The following is a 16,543-nucleotide window of genomic DNA, read 5'->3' on the forward strand; positions in this document are numbered from 1 at the left end:
AGAAAATTAGTACTCTATTTTACTGGATGAATTTGTTTGAAAATCATCAGCTTTTAACAATATGAATCACATATTATAAAATTCAACCTTTATGTGGAGTTTGAACGCAGTTGCCTGCATTCAAACTTTAATTTTTGGCTTAAGTCACCGACAGATCCTCAACGTTGTCCCGAAAATTCACTTAGACCCCTCAACTAAGGCTTGTATCTATCAGACCCCTACTCCCCCGAATTTTGATTCAATCAGACCTTTTTTGCCTAATCAACAATAAGTATAGAGTGTGTGTAACACACTCGCGTGACGTGACAAAAAAATAATTAAAAGGTGGAGTTGCTGATTTATTAATTTTTCTATTTAAATATTATTTAATAATAATTTTTAATTAAAAAAAAAGAAAAAAACAACCCCCTCCTCCCACAAAGTCATCATCTTCACACCCCCTCCTCCCCTCACACACACACATAGTTCACACATACATAGTCGCAACAACAATGTCGCCATTTTCGTTATTGTTCAATGGTAAATTTACCATTGAAAAATTAATGATTGAAAAATTAATGGTAAGAAATTCAATGTCGCCATTTCCATTGATGAAAAACTGAGAACTCGTAATTATCATCCATTACGAACGAGTTCAAATCCGCCATTTTCATTAATGAAAAGCTTTAATTAATGAATTGAAGACGACGATGACGGGGCAAGGGTGGGGTGCTGTGAACACGATGAAGACGCGGGGTGGGGTGGGGTTGAAGACGATGAAGACGCGGGGGTGGGGTGCGATTGAAGATGATGAAGATGTGGGAGATGGGGTGCTGTGAATAAGATGACGCGGGGGTTGAGGTGTTTTTTTTTTTAAATTAAAAAATTATAATAATTAAAAATTATATTAATAAAATAATTTAAATATAAATTTTTTAATTAATATTTTTTGGGGGACCGCAGTGCCACTTGACACTATTTTATTTATGATTTAGCCAAAAAAAATACTCCTCTCGCGCCTCCCGCGAGTACACAACACGCGGTGTGCCATGTAAGCAAAAAAAGTTTGATTGGATCAAAATTCGGAAGGGGGGGGGGGGAGGGGGGGGGGCTTGATAGGTACAAGTCTTAGTTGAGGGGTCTAAGTGAATTTTCGGGACAACTTTAAAAGCTTGTCGATGACTTAAGCCTTAATTTTTCTACATGTGTTTCATCTCTAAAAGGGAGCTTGGGTTGGGTTGAATTTTATGGTTATTAAGTGGGTTAGTGGATAAATGAGGAATTTTTCATTTGGATGCTGATGTGGACTGTTTAAGTGGTATTTTTTGTTCATGTGGCATGCTTGGTGTCCAACCGTTAGAGAGAGAGGGGTAATTTCGAGTAAAAAATTTAATAGAGGGATAATTTAGAGCCAAGAACTTAATAGAGAGGTATTTTTGAGCCAAAAAACTAACGAAGGGTATTTTTGCTCCATTTCAAATAGTTTAGGGATATTTTTGGCCCTTTTATGCTTTAAAAATATGAATTTGAGTATATATACTTTGTTTAGTCATTTAATGATACCGCTAATATTAAAAAAATATAATAAAATTCTCTTGATTTTATTAAAGAGATAACTAAATTAAAATAAATATTTTAAAAAAGAAAATTAGCTAAAATGAAACGGAGGAAGAGAGTATGTAATAACTTTGTTAAAGGGTACAATCTTTAAAAGTTCCTATGTCAACTTAACAAGTAAGCACATAAGTGGTCAGTTTCGTTTACTTTGTATTATACCTTTTATCTTTTGACTAGATATCGAACGCCCATGATAGCATGAGCTCAATATATGTTATCTTTTAGTCTTAATTTATATGATATAAATAAAATTTTGATAATTAATTATACTTTAAATATTTTTTAGATATGTTAAATTGTTAGCTATTGTAATTTATAATAGTTTTTTGACATTGTAATTTACTATTTTAAGTTGTTAGCCATTATAATTTATAATACTCTCCTTGTTTAAAGTTTTGTAGCATTGATAGTCTATTATATTTTTAGAATAATTTAAGTTTTTAATTACTGAAATTTATAATATTTTTTCTTCTATTTTAATTTAAGTGACACTGATATAATTTCGAGAGTCAATCAAATATCAAGATTGAAGTCCCGAAGTAGACATGTCTTAAATGACTCATAATAACTTATTAGAAGTGATACAATAAAATTACTATAAAAATAGTTGTGAAAAAAATTTAAGCGGACCTCATATAAGATGTCAAGTTAATTTAAAACATCAATAATTAATTTATCTTTTGTTTATTTTATTTTTTTATTAAATATTTAGATGACTCATAATAATTAATTAGGGATAAAATAGTAAAATTACGGTTGAGACAAATGAAGCAAACATGTCATAAATGTCTATTTTACTTTTTTTTTAATCAAATATTATTAATTTTTTAATACGTAAATGACATATAATAATCAATTAGAAAATAACTTATTAGAAGTAGTATAACAAAATTAATATAAAAAATAGTTGTGAGAAAAACTTAGACAGGCCTTATATAAGATGTCAAGTTAATTTAAAACTTCAGTAGTTTGTTTATCATTTTTTTTTGTTTATTTTATCTATTTTATTAAATATTATTAATTTTTTTAATACTTAAATGACTTATAGTAATTAATTAGGGATGAAATAATAAAATTATGGTTAAAGCAACTGAAGTAGGCATGTCATAAATGTGTATTTTAGTTTTTGTTAAATATTATTAATTTTTAATACTTAAATGACATATAATAATTAATTAGGGGTGATATAGTAAAATCACGGATTAATTTTTAAATGACCTATAATAATTAATTAGGGATGAAATAGTAAAATTACGTTTGAAGCAGCTGAAGTAGACATGTCATAAATGTCTATTTTATATTTTTGTTAAATATTGTTAATTTTTTAATACCTAAATGACATATAATAATTAATTAGGGATGATATGGTAAAATCACGAAGGAAGCAGGTATGACGATCGCCTCCTGCTTCCCAGCCTCTTCTATATATTAGAATATTCAATTAAATAGAAAGTTATCAATTTCATAATTCGGTGTTAAATTATATTTCCTCCGTTTCAAAAGAATGATCTACTTTTCTTTTTAGTGTGTTTAAACAAGAATGACCTCTTTCTTTTTTTTGGCAATACTTTAATTTCAACTTTCCACATGTCATGTTTAGGACCACAAGATTAAGGACATTTTGGTACATTTGACACAACTTTAATTTAAGGCCATAAGATTCAAAAGTGTTTTTTATTTTCTTAAACTTTGTGTCAAGTCAAAGTAGATCATTATTTTTTAAATGGAGAAAGTATTATATTCTTTCATATCAAATTAGTTGTCTTTGTTTAAATGTTAAATTAAAATATATTATCATGATTGATTTTCTTTCTTATATACAAACCGCTTGGGAGCAGCTGAGCGTTGTCCTGCCAGCTTGCTTTTCAAGGGATATTTTTGTCATTTCAGTATATTATATGCGTGTTCATCTCATTGTACACACGTTACTTTCGTCTTTCACCATCTGCACTTGTACGCATGAACATGCTCTCACACAAAATTCTTATCTCACTTTCAATTTAACCACTGAAAAAAGGACAATTCAATTTACCGATCTTCTTGATTGCTGAGATCCTTCTTCTCCTCAGGTGCGTTCATTGTTGTTACTCTTATTCTGCTACGTGATTTGTTTTACACATGGCTAAACTATTGTTGCAATTTTAGCTTTCAATTTTTTCTTCAATCTTGTAATAATGTTCACTTTTTCCCGGCATGGTCTTTCAATTGGTTTGATGATTTGTAAAGTTTAATATTTTTATTTTCAGTTTTCTATTCGTCTTAGCGTTATTCGATTTTGAGATTTATTTGAATGGGTTTACTAAATTTAGATTTTATTATGAAAAAATGTAACGAAGAAGTGAGGTAAAAGTGAAGTAGATACTTCTTTCCCCAATTTTTTGATTACTTTATGGTGGGAAGATGAAGGCGCTCACCGGTTTGAAAGAACTGTAAATTTGAAATCTGGTTAAATATTAATTTGTATGAGAAATTTGGAGTTTAGTGGAAGTAATTGCTTAAACAACATGCAAAAATAATGCAGGAAAAGTGTGTCGAAATGTTTAGTTTGGAGTTGGTGTTGCTTTCTACTCAATTTATTGTAGCGGATTAGGAATTGTGTCTTCTCTTTTCACATATTCCGATAATACAAGTTGGTGTATAGTGAGGTAAGTTTATCGGACATAAAATTAGCTGATGCTACAGTTAAGATTCTACCAAAGGAAGAACTTCCACCATGTCTGTCAGGTAGTGATGAAATTGTAGAGGTCTGTCAATTTTCTTTGCTAATTTGATTCTCATGTAAAAATTAAATCACCTCAATGAGGTTCGAACTCAAGGCCTCCTCTTCATTCAACCCAAATGTCAATGCACCCAACAAACTTTTTGTTATAGTGGAAGCTTTTATATGTTTTATACCTATTTTTATATATTTTCTATGTAATTTTATCTATTCCGCATCGAGTTTAGTGGGTGCCGGATCACCCCAAATTTTAGGTCCGCCACTGTGTACCAGAGGTGGAGCATATTGGGCGGTGCATTCCTTTTTCAAGATTCACAGATTGTGCAACAAAGGAAATCTTGTATCTGCAATTATATATCAGCTGCTACTAATTTTCCTAAATGGTTGTCTTAAGTGTAAATTTCTGACTCTGTAGAAGAGCGTTTAAGAGAATTCAAATTATTGTTTAGAGAAGTATTGGGCTCTAGTTGTTGGACAAATTGTGTTATTTCTTGATTAATTCTTCCCCACCTTGAGTATGTTGTTGTTGCTGCAATTTGATTCTTCAAATCTCCAGATTGATGGAGAGATCACAGCAGCTAGAGAAGCTCTTCTTCAAGTGACATCGAGACTTCACATTCATAACCATGGTGCAAATAAACCCAACATGATAGGTACAGAGTACTATTTCTAGACGTATCTTTAGTGTTTCATGCTTATGGAAATAGTTCCATCTCACCTGATAGTATGTTGAAGCAAAATCCCCTCTTCTAAAGAAACACATACCCTGATAAACTTTACATTCATATCTCGATATTTCTCATGTTTCTCTTCATTGCCTTCCAACTGATCACCTAATGCCCCGCATAAACATAATGATTGCTTAGTCTTTATTCAATCTCCGGTTACTATAACATGTACCATGGAAATCCCAAGAAATTATTGAGTATTCAATAATCAACACTCCTTCCTTCTTAATTTATGTGAGTTACTTTAACTTAGCACAGAGTTCAACGAAAGACTTTTAAATTCGAAAAATTGGAGTCTGGGAAAGACATAGTAAACGAATTCACCAACAAAGTTATCGAATTGTCTCACAAAAGAATGTCACGATCAGTCGTCCTACGACACTTGGCAACAGAAACTACTAGCCATTTTGGACTATTATAACTTATACCTCACACGAAACGACCCCTTAGGTATCGTTTGATTGAGAAAGAGTTATTCAAAATAATTAATTTTAATATTAATTATTTCTGAATTAGTTATCCCACCATATATATGAGATAACTTATCTCATCACTATGGAGTAAATGGTGGGATAAATAATTCCGATGTTAACTAATATCTCACCCAAACAAAAGGAAAAATTGTCCAAAGTAATGCAGAAAAAGAAGTAAAACAAGTAAAGGAAACTAGATAGTAACTACAACTAAATAGAAAGATAGTCGAAGTACTACAACTTTTTTTTGAAATCGTTTGTGTAACTTCATCTGGGTAATTATGGATAGTATTATAATGATGCTCACCAAATTTAATTTTCTTTATGCCAACTTAATTGCTTGAGCAAATATGCAAATGTTGTATAGTCATGACATGAATCCTATGACTTCTTATATTTATATTAAAGGATGTGCCGACAAAATATATACATTGTTCACAATTAGGAATGGCAATGGAGCGGTCAGGGTGTGGTGCGGGTTTTAAGCTATGCGGTGCGGTGTGAGTTTTAAGTTATGTGGTGCGGATGCGGTGTAGGTTAAAGTAATTTTTTTTAAAATGGTGCGGTGCAGGTTGTCGGTATATGCGGGTTTAAAATAACAAAAAATCTAAAAATTAATATTGTTCTCGTGAATATACCTAAAATTATATGTGTTCTTTACTTAAATTTTATGATACTTAAAATTACATGCATAACACTAGGGGTGTGCATCGGTCGGTTCGGTTCGGTTCTATGTGTTATTGGTTCGGTTTATCGATTTTCGATTTTTAAATATGTGAAATCAATAACCAACCAATAAGAAATTTTCTTATCGGTTTCGGTTTATTGGGTTTTGGCCCTTAATGGTTCGATTTTTGGTTTAACCAATAAGAAAATACTCATAAAATAGAAATAGTAATAACTAACATAAAAACGAAATGTTAGTTACCGCCAAAATCTTACGCAATGAATTTTAGTTTACAAGAATCTTCAAACTTAAACTAAATGTTAGTTCCGAAAAAAAATTGAATCCTAATTGTTGGAAGCTACTAAATGCTTGAAGCTTTTCAATACTATAATACACGGGCTTTATATATATAAACATAAATAGGGATAAGACAATAACTTAGTGTATCCTTATTGGGTTATCGGTTTAACAGATAACCCAATAAGCTAAAATCGAAATCGAACCGTTTACCCAATAAATTTTTTTATAAAACCAATAAAAAATCATTAACCCAATAACCCAATACCAATAACCCAATAGCATTTTTATCGGTTCGGTTTATCGGTTGGTCCGGTTTTTGCACACCCCTACATAACACAGCAAATAAATAATTTTATAGTAACTTTTTTAACATCTCTATTCATTTGAATAAAAATATGATATTTAATCATTACTTGTACACGTTATACTTTTTGACAATTTTTTAGTGAAAAGTGCTATAATAGAAATTAGTTATTATTTTCTAGTTGTAAATTTGAAAATATTATGATTTTCAATAGAGTTACAAATTTTTCAAAAAAAAAGGGAAAAAATAAAAACATGGGGCGGTGCGGTGCAGTTATCCGCGGGTATGAATGTGGGGTAGGTTTATGCGGGTTTAAATGTCATGCAGTGCGGTGCGGTGCGATTTTAAAACTTGTGGTTTAGTAAAAACCCACACCGCACCGCACCATTGCCATCCCTATTCACAATGCAGATGCTGACAAATAAGAAATTTGCATCACCAGCTTGCTCCTCTCAAAAAAGAAAGTACTACTTAGCATAACGGGTTTCTAAAATCAAGCTCAGACGGTATGAGCGATATAAACAATTGTCACAGAAAAAAAGGAGTTCCTTCTACTGCAACGACGCTTCAAAAATCCTGAATCAGTAAGCCCGTGTTTGTTGGCTGCATCCACCAATGAAGCATGACATCCTCACATAGGTATTGAAAGACATAAAGAGACAACTTTAACAATATGAGAACCCTTTTCTGTTATGAAAAAAGGTTCGATACCTTTAAATATTCTGTTGTCTATGATTTTTCTTGCATATTCACTGTTAATGTTAAGTATACTTTTTGTCTTACTGCAGCTGATATATGTTGCGGTAACAACCTAAGGACATCCTCCGGCAAAGGAAAGAATATAATTAACCACTTCTCTGTATTTGAAATTGGTTCGTTTCTTTTCATTAAAATATTATTTCAAATTTTACCTGCAAAAGATATATCTTATATTAACTAAACAATTATTTATTAGGTTCAACATCAACTATCTTCAATGAATAGCTTGTTGTTCGCTTACCCAGATAAACAACTCCAACAATATAAAGATGTCTTCTATCACCACAAAAGGTTAGACACACCACAAAAGGTGTAACATAAGTATTATATTGCTCCTACTTTGACTTGCACATATATTTTCTATTTTAAATATGATTTTGCGGCTACATCAGCTGATATATTTTGTGCGAACGATCTAGCGGCAACATCTGCCTATGATGAAGAAAGAAATGTACCTAGCAACTTCACCATAATTGAAACTAGTTCGTACTCACTGAAATATTCTTCCAACTTTACTTTGGTAACAATACATTTCATATTAACTGAACTGATTACTTATTAGGTTCAACCTCAAGTGCCTCCACTAGACGGCATAATTCAGCAACATCAAATGTCACCAAAAAAGGTATGTCTACCTTTAATATTTTGCTGGCATTTGCAATCATTCTGTGGCAATTATGTGATTAATTATTGCACTTGATACACCTAGGTTGTAGATAAAAAACAGTAGGTTGCTGGAATTTTAAAAAACTACCCAATAATCCAACCATTTTGAAAGCTATACCAAGCTGTAAATACTATCGAGCAAAAAGATTTGAATATGAACCACCAGGATTTTGTTGTAGCACTGGTTCAGTTAGGCTTATATCGCATGAAATGCCAAATGAATTGTTGAATTTTTACTTAGGCGATACTGAAGAATCTGAATATTTTCGCATTTATGTTAAGACTCTATAATAATATGTTTGCATTCACTTCACTTGGAGTGAAATATGATAAAATACTAGCCAAAAGAAATCATGGTATTTATACATTCAAAGTACAAAGACAAATGTATCATTTTATAAACGATCTGATTCCATCAAATAAACAACCAAGAAATCTACAACTATATTTGTATGATGATAACACAGAGATATTGAATCAAATGGCTTCACCGAGTATACTTAAACAAACAATTGTTGAGAAGTTAATGGACATTTTAAGAAACAATCCTTATTGTATTTTTCTGAAATCTCTATTACATATCCCTGAGTTATCAAATTTTTATATCGCATTGAGATCTGGAGCTGATTTAGATCAGCGTGTATATAATCTGCCGAGTGTATCTGAAGTAGCAACATTATGGTTAGACGAAGAAACAAATAATAACAATTTTGCACCACATATTCGCATTTATACTCATCGTAACAAAAGCCAATTAGTTAATTATTATTATGGTTGTTATGATCCTTTGCAATATCCTATTTTATTTCTATATGGTCAAAACGGATGGGATTGTGGTATTCAAAAAGTCATACTCTCCAAAAATAAATTGTCAAAAGAAAGAAAACTTACTATGAAAATGAACACCTTTCAAGCTTATCTAATATGTGTTCAATTGATGAACTACTTGATATGGAAGCTGATGTTCTACAAAAAGGAAAAAATCAAAATATTGTGTCTTGTCGTGAATACTATTGTTATAAACTTCATCTACGAGACAATGATGAAAATGAACTTTTGCATGCAGGTAGATTATTTCAACAATACTCGGTTGATCAATTCATAAAAGTCGAAATTCAAAGGTTAGATTTTGCATCCTTTAATCAAGATTTATTTAGAATTGATATGCTACAAGGACTTATCGAGATTCTAAGACTTGGTGAAAGAGAAGCTTCTAAGATAGGAAAAAAAAGATATCTCCCTGCAAGTTTTATAGGCGGTCCGAGAGATATGCGTCGTCGTTATTATGGATGCTATCGCATTAGTTCAATATTTTGAAAAACCTGATATATTCCTTAATATGACGTGTAATCCCTCTTGGCCAGAAATAAAAGAACATTTATTGTCAACAGATGAAGTTCAAAATAAACCTGATTTAATTAGCCGCGTGTTCAAAGCAAACGTTGAAGAAATAAAGACCGATATACTAAAACAAAATATTTTTGGAAAAGTTACAGCTTTTATTTACATTATAGACTTTCTAATTCTGGGTCTTCCCCATGCACATTTTCTTATTATACTTGCTGATGCTTATAAATTACTAACACCTGAAGCCTATGCCAAATTTGTTTGTGCAGAGCTTCCTGATGCTAATGTATATCCTTACTTATATATGCTTGTTATCAAACATATGATGCATGACCCTTGTGGTCATTTGAATCCTATAAATTCATGTATGAAAAAAAGGAAAGTGTAAATTTAAGTACTCGAAAAGCTTTGCTAATGAAACGACAAAAGAAAATAATTCATCCCCAATTTATAGAAGACAAATAGAATGTTTGGGATTGCTTTATTTTCCAAAATAAGCACTTATTTTAAAAAAAAATACTTTTTTTTTTTAAAAAAAGAAGGGTGTTTGGTAAACTTGCAAAAGTACTTTTAAAAATAAGTAGAAGCAGTTTTTCTTGCTTCTGGGAAGAAGCAGAAAATTTTTGCTTCTAAAAAAAATCAGAAGCAGAAACAGAAAATTATTTTTTTATGACAGAATTATTCCTATCACAAACAAATATATATATATATATATATATATATATATATATATTACAAGTTTGATTAACGTTTGATTTTTAAAATTTTACATTTCATATTTACATCATAATTCTTTATGATTTATATATTGTTATTTTATTTTCACTCATTTTCTTTAAATAAATTTGAAAATATCATTGATGATTATGACTAAAGAATATATAATTTATTTTATTATTATTAATGATAACAATTGACAAATGAATCACGTTATAAGATTGTACTTTGACATCACATATAATTTTTTTCTCGAATATTTAATTTTCAATAAATAATTCATGAAAAGTGACAGATTTGTTAAAATATAGTGTGACATACACACACACACACACACACAAACACACACACACACACACACACACACACATATATATATATATATATATATATGATGACTGCTTATTCGTAGTAAATTTTAATACCGTAAAAATATATTAAAAAAGATAACAAATAATAGATAGAATTTTATTTTAAATATTTTTCATCAGGTAGTATACGTATATGAATTTGGCTACTTAGTTTTAGAATTGAAATAGTAAAGACCTATCCAAAAGAAAAGGCAAAATATAACAAATATTATCTCATTTAGATATTTGTAAACATGAATATAGTGTTTGCTAAATTTTAATAAATTTGACAAAGTAAAATGAATCCAAAAAATAAGGTAACAAAAAGAAGATAGATTCTAATTAAATATATATTTGACCTTTTCTTCAAACTTTCTATTCATTTAACGAGTTTAGCGTATTGCACACCTTCTCCTTCATCTATAAATACAGATAATATTTTTCATATATACATATACTTTACTGCTCTCCAAAATATAAAGTCATCTCTATTATTAATAAGTTATTTTTTTGAATCAAAATTGCTTTCTCATTTGAAGGTATGTTTTTTTAATAATTATCATGATATAATTAGATTTTTTATGTGCATACATATAAGAGCATATGTGATAATATCATTGTCTGTGAAATTCTTTGATTTTGTTAAGTTTTTATTTTGACAATAATATTTTTATTTTCTTATTTTGTGTAATGTTATTATTATTAATCATATATCTCTAATGCATAGAAAATGAGTAATGTTGAGAAAGCTAAATGGAGTACAGAAAATGTAGAATTATTTTTAAATTTATGTGTGGATGAAGTTATCACTGAAAATCGCCCTGGTACCCAATTCAACAAGATTGGATGGACTAATTTGGTGACAAGATTCAATGCTAGAACCGAAAAAAAAAATGATAAAGTCAAATTAAAGAATAAATGGGATAATCTTAAAAACACTTGGAAAGAATGGGACACTTTAATTGGAAAGAAAACTGGTTTAGAATGGGATAGCGAGAAGAAAACCATTCAAGCGAGTGCCGAATGATGGGATAGAAAAATAAAGGTATTTCTAATCTTATTACATATTATTCAATTAAACTTGATAAGTTATTATGTTATTTTGGTCACTAATAACATATCTTATTTCTTCTCATTATTGTAGGAAATTGATGTAGAGAAATTTAAAGAAAAAAGCTTACAATATTTAATGGAAATATGTTTTAAGGATGTTATTGCTACTGACGAACATGTGTGGGCACCATCATCTGGAGTTTTACCGGATGGTATACAAGGGAGTAGATGATTTCAATTTGAGCAATCATTTGAGTTTGATACTCCAATAAATAATGAAGAATATATAACTTTTGATGATGTAGAAGAATTAATTGAAACAAAAAAAAAGTAATAATGAGAGTGATACTAGAAGAAAAAAAAAGATATCAACAGAAACGAAAAAAATAATCCTAGTCAGAAAATTAGTTCATCAATAGAGAGAATTGCTGACGCCATTGAGTCACGCACTTCAACGGAGTCGAGAGAAAGTTCATTTAGTATTAAAAATGCAATGACTATAGTTCGCCTGGTATGATTGTTGGTAGTGATTTATGGTGGAAAGCGAGTGATTTACTTGTCAAACAATCAATGAGAGAAATGTTCTTAGCACAAGAAGATGCAGAATTGCAATTGCAATGGTTAGAAAGGAAAACCATGCTTCATAAGAATTAGATTTATGATGTTATTTATTATGATTTGCTTTTAAAACATATGATGTTTTTTTAATTTTAATTGAGTTTTTTTTAGCTATAAAAGTTTTTTTTTCAAGTTATTTAGTTTTATATTTGAATAATTTACACTATGATTCTATCAGCAATAAATTGTCAATTTTACATTATTAAATTTAATAATTTTTTTTATAGATATGTCATTGGCTAGAAATAATTGTAATGTGTTTGGCTAGAAATAATTGTAATGTGTCTGATGAAGAAGTTTTAATTAAAAATAAGAAATAATAATAATAATATTGTCTTTGATGCGGCAATTTTCAGCATCACTTTAGCAACAAAATATTTCATGAAGTTTTGTTTTAAGGTTCCATGCAGAAATTCTCTTCATACGGGTTTTTATTTCATTAAAGAAGTACTTGAAAGACATGATCGACGATGTTACAAAACGTTTAGAATGAAAAAACATTTTTATTGAGTTGTGCAAGACTTTAAATGAACAATATGACTTAAAAACAACAAGAAATATGTCCATCGAGGAGATGGTTGCTATATTTTTAATGGTAGTATGTCATGGTGTTGGAAATTGAATGATCCAGGAAAGGTTTCAACATTCGGGAGAAACTGTTAGTAAACATTTTCATCATGTTTTATATGCATGTTTGAAATTGGCTATGGACATTTATAAATCAAAAGGTTCAACCTTTTATGATATACATCCTAAACTAAAATAAGATAAAAGATATTTGCCATATTTTAAAAATTGCATTGGAGCTATAGATGGAACACATGTATCGTGTATTGTCTCTTCGAAGGATCAAATTAAATACATTGGTAGAAAAGGTTTTACTTCTAAAAATGTTATGGTGGTAGGTGATTGGGACATGTCTTTCACATTGTATGGCCTGGATGGGAAGGTACCGCACATGATGCTAGGATATTTGATCAAGAGCTTAAAAGATTAGATCTTAATTTGCCCCATCCACCATCAGATTAGTGAATTTAATATTATATTTTGCATTATTTTATAAATTATATTATTTTTATATTAATTAATTTTTTTTATATTGATGTAGATAAATATTATTTAGTGGACTCAAGTTATCCAACAATGATTGGTTATTTAGGACTATATAAAGGGGAACGTTATCATCTTCCTGATTTCAGATGTAATTCTAACTTCAGAAATTCAAATGAGACTTTCAATTTCTTTCACTGTAGTTTGAGATGTACAATTGAAAGAACATTTGGAGTTTGAAAAAATAGATTTGCTCTCCTACGTTCAATGTCATCTTTTAAATTTGAAACTCAAGTTCATCTTGTTACAACTACTATGGCTATACATAATTTCATACGACAACACTCTACTAATAATAAAGATTTTAAATGTTATGCTAACGAAGACATCATCACCGAGATCGAAGAAGCAGACCAGCCTTTTGGTATACCTTCAGAAATACAAGACAGATGTTCTACAGGTATGGAGACATTGCGTGATAAAATTAGGGATGAAATCATTGAGAATTTTTGTGATGTATGAAGGGATAATTATTTGTCGTTAATTTAATTTATGAAATAACTTTTATATTCATTTTTATTTGATGTTTTAAGTAATATTTAAATTATTTAAGTAATATATCATCATTTAATTTTTTTAATGTATTTATGTATATAAATATTGATTGAAAATTTTAGAGTACGTACTTTTTAATTAAATAAAAAATTTAATTAAAAATATTATAATAGATATTTAAAATTATTTTTCTCTATAAATTGATTTTAGTAATAAACGTCTATTAATAGATGCCTTTTTTGCTCATTTGTCACAAAAAAGCACTTCTTGAAAAAGATTATCCAAACATAATTTGATTATCAAAAGCACTTTTCGAATGAATTTACCAAACACAAACTGCTTTTTTTTAAAAGCATTTTTTTGAAAAGTCATTTTATAAAAGTGCTTCTCAAATAAGCAGTTTTGCAACAATAATCCCAAACGGGTTCGAAATACAGGTAAATCTGTAAAAATTAGGAAACAATTCCTAGATAATGTTCTTACAATTCTTATATACTATGCAAATATCATTGTCATATAAATGTCAAAATTTGCTTTGATATTAAAGTTATCAAATATATACACAAATACATCTGTAAAGGACATGATAAAATTTTATTTCACGTGCACGAGAATAATATAAATATTAAAATAGATGAAATAAAAGAATATCAATATACTAGATGAGTTTCACCGCCAGAAACTATATGGCGTTTATTCTCTTTTCTGTTATTAGTGAAATGACTCCAAGTGTTTATCGCCTAAAATTATATCTTGATGGACAATAATTTATCTCTTTCAAAAAAATCGATGATATTAATAGTATAGAAAAAAAATCCTATGATTAACAAAATAATGTTGACAAAATTTTTCTTAATGAACGCAACAAATAAAGATGCTAAAGAACTTAATTTATTGTACAAAGATTTTTCAAAACACTTTGTATGGTCATCTAGCTATAAAATGTGGACCAAAAAAATACGTGGTAAAGTTATTGATTGTGTTATAACATCTCATCCAACAGAAGGACAAAGATATTATCTTAGATTATTACTGATGAACGTAAAAGCACCAAAATCATATGATGACCTTCTTATAGTAAATGGTGTACGTTGTAAAACATTCAGAGAATCTGTTGAAAAAAAAAGCTTGTTACATTGTGATAATAATTTGATTGAATATATGTTAGAGGTTGTTTGTTATTAAATGCCTTATAGTTTGCAACGTTTATTTGCTACGATATTAGTATATTATAATCCTAACAATTCAAAGAAACTATGGGAACAATTCAAAGAATCAATGTCCGAAGACTTTAAACACTTACAAAATTTTATAAAAAGAGATATCTATTTTGCTATTTTAAAACATATCAATGATATATTACATTCTATGGGACATGATATTAATGAGTTTAACCTTGTTCCAGAAATTATTACATCTTCAAGACTAACAAACGAAGCAAAAGAAGTGTATTTTGAAAGAAACATTATTGTGACTGATGAAGAATTATTATTACACCAAAAATTAAATTCGGAATTAAAAAAAACATATGACATAATCCTTCAAAGAGTATTCACTAACAAATCAAGAGCTTTTTTTATTGATGGTCCCAGTGGAAGTGGTAAAACATTCTTATATTGTGTCTTATTAGCAATTATAAGATCTAAATGATTTATAGCATTAGCAACAACAACTTCTGGCATTGCTGCTTCGATCCTTTCAGGAGGACGAACAACTCATTCACGCTTTAAGTTTTCAATTACTATTGATGAAAAATTCTCTTGTAATATCAGCAAACAAAGTTTATTGGCATCTTTGATTCGTGACACAAAATTAATTGTGTAGGATGAATTATCAATGGCGAAAAAAAATATGATTGAACCATTCGATTCTCTTCTGAAAGATATAATGGATTCAAATATGCTATTTGGTGGAAAAGTTATTGTGTTTGGTGGAGATTTTAGACAAACTCTCCCTGTCGTTCGAAGTGGCAAAAAAGAAGACTTTATTCGAGAATGCATATTGAATTCAGAAATATAGAACTATCTTGAGAAACTTCGATTATAAAAAAATATGCGCGCTAAAATGGATCCATCTTTTTGCGAATATTTGATGCGCATACGAAATGGACAAGAATATACTAACATGGATGGTAAAATAATTATCCCAAACTATTTCATTGTTCCATATACCACTGAAAAAGAATCATTAGATCTTCTTTTCAAAATAATATATCTTAATTTTCACACGTCTTTTGAAGATTCAACTTTTCTAACTTCCCGTGTTATCTTGACAACAAAAAATGACTTTGTTGATGAGTTAAATAATAGACTTATAACTCAATTTCCTATAGATTCAAAGACATTTATTGCAATTGATGAAACTATTGAGCAAAATGATCAAAGCGAGTTTGAGGATTTCTTACATATATTGATCCCTCCTGATCTACCTCCCTACAAATTATCCTTAAAAGAGAATTTTCCTATTATCTTATTAAGAAATTTAAATCCTTGTGAAGGTTTATGCAATGGTACAAGATTGATATGTCGTGATTTTAAGAGTTGCGTTATAAGTGTTAAAATTGTCAGTGGTGATTTTAAGAATACACATGTATTTATTCCAAGAATACCATTGTTATATTCGGATGATGAAAAATTACCCA

The 16,543-nt window shown here is 29.4% G+C and overlaps 1 long non-coding RNA gene across 1 annotated transcript; it reads left to right on the plus strand.

Annotated features, from left to right (window-relative positions):
• Positions 1-3,548: 3,548 nt before the first annotated feature.
• On the plus strand, positions 3,549-10,221 carry LOC107861021. The gene is made up of 6 exons (XR_001671703.2): positions 3,549-3,665; positions 4,872-4,968; positions 7,576-7,659; positions 7,743-7,837; positions 8,109-8,171; positions 9,279-10,221. It is a non-coding gene; the product is annotated as an uncharacterized LOC107861021 (long non-coding RNA).
• The last annotated feature ends 6,322 nt before the right edge of the window (positions 10,222-16,543 follow it).

This window comes from Capsicum annuum, chromosome 2, assembly GCF_002878395.1.
Source record: "Capsicum annuum cultivar UCD-10X-F1 chromosome 2, UCD10Xv1.1, whole genome shotgun sequence".
NCBI lineage: Eukaryota > Viridiplantae > Streptophyta > Magnoliopsida > Solanales > Solanaceae > Capsicum > Capsicum annuum.